Source organism: Temnothorax nylanderi, unplaced genomic scaffold (assembly GCF_030848795.1).
Source record: "Temnothorax nylanderi isolate EJ_2023f unplaced genomic scaffold, tnyl_v1.0 TNYL_tig1487_pilon, whole genome shotgun sequence".
Lineage (NCBI taxonomy): Eukaryota > Metazoa > Arthropoda > Insecta > Hymenoptera > Formicidae > Temnothorax > Temnothorax nylanderi.
Genome location: NW_027250549.1, coordinates 1 through 10,694, shown reverse-complemented (window position 1 = coordinate 10,694; position 10,694 = coordinate 1). Strand labels below are relative to the sequence as shown.

At 34.0% G+C, this 10,694-nt stretch overlaps 1 pseudogene; it reads left to right on the top strand.

The window, feature by feature from the left end:
* Positions 1 to 936: 936 nt before the first annotated feature.
* LOC139787385 (uncharacterized) lies at positions 937 to 1,687 on the top strand (annotated as a pseudogene).
* Positions 1,688 to 10,694: the final 9,007 nt, after the last annotated feature.

The following is a 10,694-nucleotide window of genomic DNA, read 5'->3' as shown; positions in this document are numbered from 1 at the left end:
GGGAGAAAGACAACGATGAGAATCCAGACAGACCAAAGGCAAGGAAAAGATCCCGTCACATACCTCAACCTACTCAAAAGATAATGGAACAACCAAAAAGAACCACACGACAGGATGACATACTAACTCTCCTCCGTGAAATAAAGAACATAATAACTGATCTATCCATAGGAGTAACAAGACTAGAAGAAGGACAGGAGCAGGCCAAAGCACAAGCCAGGAAAAACCATGAAACAAGCAAAAAAAAAAACCTGTGAAAGAATCTTGACAAACCTTCAAGACTGTCAAAACAAGATTGGAGTGGCGGAAACAAGAATACAAGGACTCCAAGAAGCAAAGAGAGATCAAGCTCTACAAATGATACCAACTATGAAGGAGGCTCACACGGCAACACCCCACGTGGTAGAAACTCAACCGACCAAACCTAAGAGCGGGAGTATAGCAATTGACTGGACCAAGTTAAGCAAGTAGGGTTTCAAGAAAAATGCAAAGAATAAAATAAACGATACCATGTCCCATTACAATGTACATCACGGAATGTAAGAGAGTCCAAATTAAAACCCTGGTTAGGTTATTTTTCGCAATGATTTTTTACAGTGAGTTAATGAAAATGCTTATTAGCATCAAAATTTAAATCGATTATTAAATTAGATATAAAGAGTTTTTAAAGCATTATGATTTTAATCTCAAAATGTTTGAAGAATTTGCCATTAACAGTTAATGGCAAATACAATCGACAGCCGAAGACTTCTTAGAGGAAAACGTTGTTTTCGTAAAGAAGACTGCCTCTCCCACGGTTTTTGATTGGAGTTTTCTCGTGGGACTAAGGAAAATGCCGAGGCAGGGACTAGGGGAGTCGTGAGAATGGAGGCTCCTCCTCCATTTATATAAAGTCAATTATTATTCAAACATGCTGAACAAGGTGTCGAGTTTCCAATGTACCAGCTAAACGACGGATGGTACCGCATTACACCGAACGTGGAATACAGCAAAGCACCCATGATAATGGAACCGATGACCAAGCCTACCTGGCATTACAGCGATCCAGGATCCTTGGCTGCAAGCGGCATTTACACCAATCAGGACCTCGAAAAACTGAGGGATCACATAATGTTTCCCGCCGAAAAGGTCGGAATACTGAACACCGTAGCACGAGGCGTAATGGGGGAACCGACCATAGCACAAGGGATGTCACTATCTACCTCTTGGACGAAAATTCCTTACAGAAAATCACAGAGAACGCCTGGAAGAAAATCTGGGGAACGTTCTTAATTTTTGGCAATGCAACTGCAGGATTAATCGGAATATACTTCTTCGCAAGGACGCCAAACTAATAATCGACACCATCATACACGGTTACGCACTGCACACTATATATGGATGGTCAATACATCTAGTCGGAGCACTGTGGGACTCGGTGACCAATTTACTACTGCATCTAGCACGAGGGACGCCGAAGAACGACAAAAAACAGGAAAGAGAGGCAGGAGCACCCCCGCTCCCGGCCGAACAAGAAAAACTGCAGCGGACACGGAGCACGCACAGGTACACAAACACGAAGACGCACACGCACATACTCAACTCTTACGATCTCCTTCGTACCATATTGCCATGCAAAGCAATGTGGAAAAACGTAAGAAAATCCAGTATCCGCAACGAAGCTCACAATATGTATCCACAACTATAATAAACAAAAATTATTCTTCTCTCTTTCTTTCTCGCGCTTCTCCCCTTTTCTTTCTCTTCTCTAGGAGGACCGAGAGAAATAAAAATCCAGATACCTAGAGATAGAGGTGGAGAAGAGATACTGAAAAAAAAAGATTAAAAATGTCAAAACAACAGTCAGAACGTGACATGGAATAGCTGAAAACTATAAACGATACAAACAGGAAACACCCCCAAGTTATGATCTGAAAAAGATACTGCTCCAATAATTTTATTTTACTCAGCAAACGATGTGATTGTCTTAGAAGAGGTAATAGTTCTCCGTTAAGTTTTTCTCCCGACTGCTGCCAACCTTCGGTTGGCGAAGACGAGGGAGTATGCGTTTCACTGGGGCCGAACCTTTGTTACCTTAGTTCTCGATAACTACAACATACTATGATATGTGCTTCCGTATATAAGTTTCTTATTGATCAAGCAAGGTTTATAGCTTATAATTATCATTAATCGTTGTGTTAAATAAAAAGCGAAAAAACGATATATTACATTTATACGTTCTCTTATTGGCTATCGACTGAGTTACAGAGGAAATTGATTAACCAATGACATGCATCCGCATGGGGAATTTTAGTGATTTCCAGTTATTCATTGTCTAATTTTTACTCTGAAATAAAAGCAAGGGAAAGAAATATTTACACAAACATAATGAAATAATGATCATATATAATATTTAACAATATGAAACAATCCGATTGAATAAATTGCAAATTAAAAGGGAAAACAGCTGATTTGTAACGATCGGATCTATTTTCTACTCTTCATACATTTAAATCATCACGTCATTAATTAATACCATTTCTTTCATCATGTTTTTAATTTTCAGAATGTATTGGAACTTGGCAAACGCTTACCAAATGTTCTCCTAACTGAGGAAGTTCCATTTAAACTTTTCAATCACCTCGATTTCTTGTGGCAATCAACGCGAAAACTCTTTTATACGACCGTGTGTGTTAGAACTATTACAAAAGTTTGATGCTGACTAAAAAAACAACAAAGATATCTACAAAGTCGAAAAACTTTTAAATACAATCCTTACCTTTGAACAGCCGTATATAAAAAAAAGAGACATTGCTCAATGTACAAGATGTCAAGCCTACGGTCATACAAAAAGTATTGTTTTAGGGGCCCAAAATCCGTAAAATGCGCCGAAAGACATCTTACCACAGACTGCCCTATAAAACAAAAATTCAAAGAAGTTAAATTTTCTTTGAAATTGCTCTCCATTCTTTTCTTCGATTATTGAATTGTTCTACTGTTACAATTTACTATTATATTTCGTAAATAAATACAATTCAAGGAAAGTACAATTTCGACCTATATTGTAATTAAAGAGACCAATATGTACAGGGTGTATCAAGACGATACAGAGCGGTACGGCGGGTTGCCCATTCGAGCAGGCGCGCATGGTCGTTCACAATTGCGTTGACTTCGGTGCATCACCTATAATCACTCGCATATCTTTTTTACAATAAAATGAACTTTTTAGCGCCCGAAGTTGCAATACAATTGTGACGGATTTCCGTAGCACGTTAACGTTAAAACAGAAGTCGAGATGACAATACAGGTTATGAAATAAATTTTATTAAGAAAACGAAAGACATCTTCTCTCTTACGAAAAAAGCTCGTACCATAGACCATCATAATCATTATTATATTATAATTTTATTACTTAAATTATTTTTTGCACACAATGTTTATGCACAGGACAAAAGTCAGCAATTAGCATATGTGTGCAAATTTAAATTATAAGTCGGCTAATAAATTTCATTCAATGTAAGTTTAAATAATGGCAGAAATCACCATTAACAAATCTTACAATATTCATTTTGTTTAATTAATAAATAATTTATCATTAAATTGATAATCATTTTAATATATTAATACTAATGAGCATTATATAATTCTTTATATAAATGATGCTGCTGCATCTTAAAAATCTTAATCTTAATCTCATAAACAAGAGGTTTATTAGTATAAAATATACATTTTAAATATGATGCTAATGAATAATTTATATAAGGCAAATTATCATAATATTTAATGAATACTTTTCAGTAATAAATTTCTTGTAGATTTATATGAGATTCAGTAGCATTATTTACATAAAGATGCTTATTAGCATCAGTTATTGAATTAATTATTAATGTTAATGATGAAATATTAATATTCTGAAATAAATGTTGTTAGACATAGATCCGCTGATAATCGTTTTTATCGTTATAAATAACGATGGAAACGGTTATCAGCGGATCTTGTGCCTAATAACATTTATTTCAGATTATTTATATATATATATATATATATAATCGTATATATATAATTTATATTAATTTTTGTATGAAATATTTCGTTCCGTGCAAAATAAAATAATTGAAATAATAAAATAATAATGTATAATAACTATGATCGACTATGATCCAGCTTTCTTGGTAAGAGAAAAATAACGAGTGATATCCTGATAATAATTGTTAATAATTATTTAAAGGTAGAGTGGTAATAACTGTACGGAACTATCGTCAGGGGGTTTAGAACTATTGTTTAAAACCTCGAACGAGCCGAGAACTTATCGCAGAAGCATAGCATATCACTGTAGTACGAGTGATATGCTGATAATAATTGTTAATAATTATTTAGAGATAGTTAATGGTCAGAACTATGTTATAGAACTATAGAACTCGTCAAAAACTATAAAATTCATTGGAGTAATTTTCGAAAAAATTATATGATATGCTGACTTCGTGGGAAGTTAGCATATCATTTCTCAACTTCCGTTTATTAATGTTAAATGACCAGATCTACTGTTAAAATTTATCAGAAACTATAGAACTCGGTTGTATGCAAAGAGAACTCCACTTTTTTTTTATATGCTGACAATGATATGCCAACTTCACATACACATACATGAGTTTTACTTTTACTCGCATTTAATAATTTTTTAAATGTAGGTTTAACGATAACTAAATTATTGCAGTTCCTGTCTAAAGTATAAGTCTTTACGAGTATTTAAAAAAAAATCATTCAGTTTCATAAAGAATTGAGCTCTAACAAGATTTTGTCCAAAAAGTCACCGAAATTTCCCACTGTGCGTCGCAGTGCGACGTTGCCGTGTTTTTAGGGTCGAACGCCAAGATCTGTGAGAGTGCTGCAGTTTTTATTTCTTTTCTCAGAAACTAGTCAGTGAATCATCGTGAAATTTATTGAGAATCTGTGCCAATGTATCCTCTATACATAGTAATTTTTTCAAGAATAGTTCTCTATTTTTTCTTTATATTCTGAATGCATATATTGATAATCTGTCAATCTCCATAAGAACTCATACGAAATTTAAAAGTTAATAACTTTTAAACGGGTCAGACAATCGATCGCAAAAACACGGTTTTTGGGATATATAAGTGCGCAATCTCTATAATTTCACCTTTATCCCTCTATTTTGACTTAAGCGATATACATCCTTAATAATCAGTTTTACTTTACCTCGGATCTTGTAGTCTATATTATTCAATCGTCCTAAAACTATTGGCACGTATTGTATAACATTAAATCATTAAAGGTATGTGGTTTGTATACAAGATTCCATTTTCTTTCTATATGGCTTATTGCGGTACTTAATAAACATTTTCATTAACGAAATGTGCTCTACATTATACATATTCTTCTTTGAAATTATCTAAAATATACGTTTAATTCTTGCATCAAACAAATAAAAATGCGGAAGATATACATATATTATTCATATAATAAATACACTTTGTAAATAAATTATTAAAAAAAATGACAAATAAGTCTAGCAAAAAATCTGAATAAATTCTTTATTAATATTATTTATTGTTTTATATTGTTTCTTCATTATTACAAGAACAATATGTTCTTTATGTAATTAGAAAAATTATACTTTTTCCTACGACGATATTTCGAAATATTTATTCCATAATATTTACGAAATTTTATTTCAAAGATATATTTTTTGATATAAAGATATATGTATTATTAATTACATAAGTAATATTAATTAATTAGCGTGAAGCATGTATGAAAATTTATGCCAGATTGTTAGAGAACAATACGCAGTATCCGACGATATTTAAAATTGCAAAAGCATTCACAAGAACATGTTTGTAAGAACAACCAAGTCATGATGCGATTACAACTATCCGCATTAGTCTGCATAATGAAGGAAATGAATAGGGATAACTGCGGACCGTCACAACTTTCTCTCTCCTTTAGAAATGTTCAAGAGGTTGAATTAGAGGAATTTGCTCAAAAGTTAAAATGTAAAAGAAAAATCTTATATGATGCTTTCAGAACGTTATTTCGTTTAAATATATTTATGTTGGCAGATTAAACAGCGTGCATATTGACATTTTTAATATGTCGGTAATGATAATTTAAAATTTTAACCGTTATTTTTGACATTTGAATATGTTTTTGCTATTTTTAATTGTTTACTATCATAATATTGGTCGGTATTTATAGCCGATTCTTATATTTAAGATCGTCTTAAGTACAATCTTAAGATGTCACGAACCAATCACAGAGCGTATTAGCATCTTAAGACGGTTACTTAAGACGGTTTTGAAATAAGAAAATCGATTATGAATACGGGCCATTGTAACATTTTAGTTGGGCCTATGCTTGAGGCAAAGAGTCTGATAATAAATGAAGATATTTCTTCATTTACGACTCATAATTGAATTTAAATGATAGTCGATGTATGAAGTTTGCTTATAAGCATATATCCATCTTTATTGCGTGATTAATTAAAACCTTTACTTAAAAATGCAAGAAAATGATGGCAAATAAAATGTTCTGTTACAGATATAAGTAAAATAAAAATTCTGTGGTTTAATTATCATCATGTCATAAAATGCAATTTTTCATTATGTTTATGCTCTATTCATCAATGTACTAAACCTCAATTATATGACGTATCCTATTTGACATGTTTTTAACACGCATTGTAAATTATTATTTTTTTAAGTAAAAGTCAATCATTATAAGATTCTTGTTTTTTTTTATTGTTTAATTGTATTTTTACAATACTTTTTATCTCGATATTTCTCTGTACTCTTGTCAAACTTTCATCCCCGCGTTATAGTAACGACGCAGTCTTGTTTTGTTGTATAAAAATTTATGTATTCAAGGGTTAAACAAGTTTGCGCGCGAGGATGACGCGACGGCAGAACTAATGGAGACAACGAGAGACGACCGGTCGACTTTCTCCGTCTGCGGGCTCTCCGTGGGGCGGAAAAACACGGCGTCTGAATTCGCCGGGCGAACCACGCGCGCGGGAAGAGGCCGCAACCCCCCCCCCCGAGGGTCGAGAGCGAGGGAAAGTGAGGCGAGCGAGGACTGCCTCGGCCCCCGCGGAGGATGGCGGGCGGGATCGGAGGCCCTGTAATGATCTTACGGCCATGGTAACTTTTTTAATCAGCGCCCGGTTTAATTATACGGTCGATGAGGAGGTACTCGCGCGCCCACCCTCTCCCGCCCCCGCCCCCGCCCCGGCCGCTCTCTTCTGGTGCTTCAATCTCCCCGTCGACTCGTTTCGTTCGGTTCACCCTCTCTTCTTCCTGCCGACGAGTCCGTCTCCTCGCGTCGAGCCCTCGACGCAGCAGACCCGGTCAGTCGTCCTAACTAAAGGCACCGACTCGCAAACAAGATTTGACTTATTGCGCCCGAGCGATTTCTCCGGCGTTTTCTCCCCATCTCCGTTCCTCCGCGGACGATAGGAACGGCGCTACGAAGGACGGCGGCGACCGCCTCGGGAAATTCCGAAATGCTTTTAATTGGAAGACCCGTGGCTGCGCGAACCGATACCGCGATGATCAGAGAGTGCAGAAGGGACGCAGATCCACGCTTCTCGATGAAATTTGCCGAAAGAAGTGCATTATCGTTAATTAGCGGGCGCGTCCGGGAACGATCCCTCCGCTTCTCCTTATATAGAGTACGCTTTCAATATGCGCACATTGCACATTTTTATTGTCTTATTGAAGGAAAAGCTCTTCTTATTTACCTCATTTGTATAGCAAACTAGGTACCATGAGCTATCATAATTCCGAATGAGAAAGAATAAGATGACTAAGCATTCTTATTATATTTGAGCGATAAATATATTCCATTACAAGCAGAATGCAAATACATAAGACAATCGTGTTTTTTGATCTATTATTTATAAATATATAGTAAAGTGGAATTTTATTGCTTGTCAAAATGTAATTATACTAATAAATATTTAAATTTGAGTATTTCTTAGAAAAAAAGCGAATCTCTTCAGACAGTAATAAATAATTTTTATACTATCAGTATTTAAAACTTAAAATGACACAAAATGTAACCTAAAGTAACACAATGTACATATGTCTTTATTCAAGTACAGAATTGAGTATTTCTTATATAAATTATTATTTTCTTGTGTTGAATAATACATTTTATCTGATAAAATTCTTCATATGTGTGTTATCCAAAATTCTATTTTTATGAAAGTCAATTGACAAAGTTTTAAATGTCTCCTTTAGTTACTCTAAGATTGTTATTATTTTCATTACACTTTATTGCTTATGTTGTAATATTTATACCGTACTGTATTGTATTCATTTGTAATGTAATGCTTTTTATCAAACTTGCGTTAAGAAAAATTTCACTATCACTTATTTTATTAAATAATAGATAAAAGTCATCAAATGTAATACTGCTACATATTATTACTAAATTAAATTATTCATAAATCTTGTTGATCTTCAAGTAATAGGGTATGTACTACCTAGCGTCGTACATTAAATAAGGGCGGTAGGGGTGGAGTTTAGAGGGTGGTCCCTCGACCAACACAATTCGTATTTCCCTTTCGTGCAATGGCGTCTCTCGTGTCTTTTGCATTGCCCTAATGCCCGTATTAAATATAATTAGCTTTGTGCCTGCCAGTTTTTCCAATTCGCAAGTAATTAATAATTAAATGCAATTCTAAGAAATAATTCAAAGTCATGATTATATTTTATAATTTTTATACTTAATTAATATTTATATATTATATTTTATTATTATATTAAATTTATGCCATTTTAGGTTTTAAATACTATTAGCATAAAAATGATTTATTACTGTCTGAAGAGATTTGTGACGAGATTTCTTTGTGACGAATGAGATCCCATGACAAATAAACCTTTTGAACCTTCGAATGTTAAGGCTTAAGAAATGGTGTCTAAGGTTACTGACTGTTGACGTTTCGAGTGTGGCACGAGCATCAGTGCATCGGTAATCGATGTCTACCTGCAGTGATTTTTACCTGAGCGCGTGCCACGTACCTGCCACGCGTGAGAGTCAGGTCCAATCGAATCGATGGAGCGAGGATAATAGGCTATCAATACCTGTTGCTGAAAACGCTTTCTGTTACCTGTTTCAGTTGGCACGTTTGTGATACCGCAAGTATTGAAACTATAAATCGCCGATGACGTTTAGTTTGACACCTTAGCCGTCTGTAATGGCACTTTGAATTTGCTTTTTGAAATGTTTTATATAGTTATCGCTTCATCATCAGTAAATTTTTAGTTATAATTAGAAAGATAAAATAATATTTTTCTAATAATTAATTGAATATATTAATATATATCTAAAGAGTAAGATCTTATGGATATATGAAATTTTTATAGAGATTATTGTTTTTGTAATAAATTAGTATGTATGTAGAATATTACAATAAAGCAATAAATTTTTTAAAAGTCTATTAAAATAATATCCATTCAAAATTAAATAAAGAATAAAATATTGTCTACTTTAAAGCTGGTTGTTCCAACCTGTTGGTAAGCTAACTAATAGTTAAATAATATGTCTATCTTTGCCTAATTTAAAGAAAAAACAAAGACATATAAATATTTAACTATTATTATAGTTAGTTTACAACAGGTTGGAACAATCAGCCCTTATATAGGGCCGGTTGTTCCAACCTGTTGGTAAGTTAACTAATAGTTAAATCATATGTCTATCGTTGTCTAATGTAAAAGATAAACAAAGACATATATATGATTATTAACTATTAGTTAGTTTACCAACAGGTTGGAACAACCGGCTCTTAATGATATAATTTTATTTTTCCGATTACCATGATAAATTCTCTAACATAAAATTAATTTTGTCTTAACAAAAACATTTGATAATAAAAAATATAAGAGAGAGTTGTAAGTTTTGACTTAATATCTTAAAAGAAAACAAAATCTTAAGCTTAAGTGACCTCCTAAGATCTTTTGCACTTCGAAAACTTCGTTCTTGGAAAGCTCTTTGTCAATCACTTACAATAACTCGAAAATAAACACTTTGAGTTTGTGAAAGAATTTATAATCCCAATTACGTTGACGAATTTGTCGAAATTGCTGCGCATCAGAATCTGACATGGCCCGTTTATCGGGGTCGTTAAAAGTACGGGCGAGTAACGAGCATGAAATGAAGTTTTAATGGCGCCGAGTTGAAACCAGCAACGTCGTATTTGTTGCGTCTTTTTTTGGGGGTCGCGGGGTTGGATGTAGGAGGGTCGATAAACGCCATCGTCACCTTTTATTCCACGTCGATGGCGGCGATCCGGGCTTTACGGAAGATTCGGCTTTAAGAAAGCCAAATCACGATCCATCAACCTTCTCACTACTTAGTCTCGCATCCGATGGCGCCGAGAGGAGATGACGACGAGAGTTAATTACTGCGTAATTAACGTGTAAGGTAATCTGGGACTTATGTTTCAATCGAACAAGGAAAACGAGGACTCGTAATTAGCGTCCTGTCTGAAAGACTTACGCCCTCGAGCATGTCGTGTAAAAAAATATTCTTGAAGTAAATTCTTTACTGATTTGTATTAAATTATTTTAATTTTTGATGTTAATTGTTGATAATTCATTGTATTATAGTATAGTAACTATGCAATCAGCATAAAGTTATAAAATAATTATTTAACATATATCTAATTTTTTGCATTTTTTCTCTGCACTTTATAA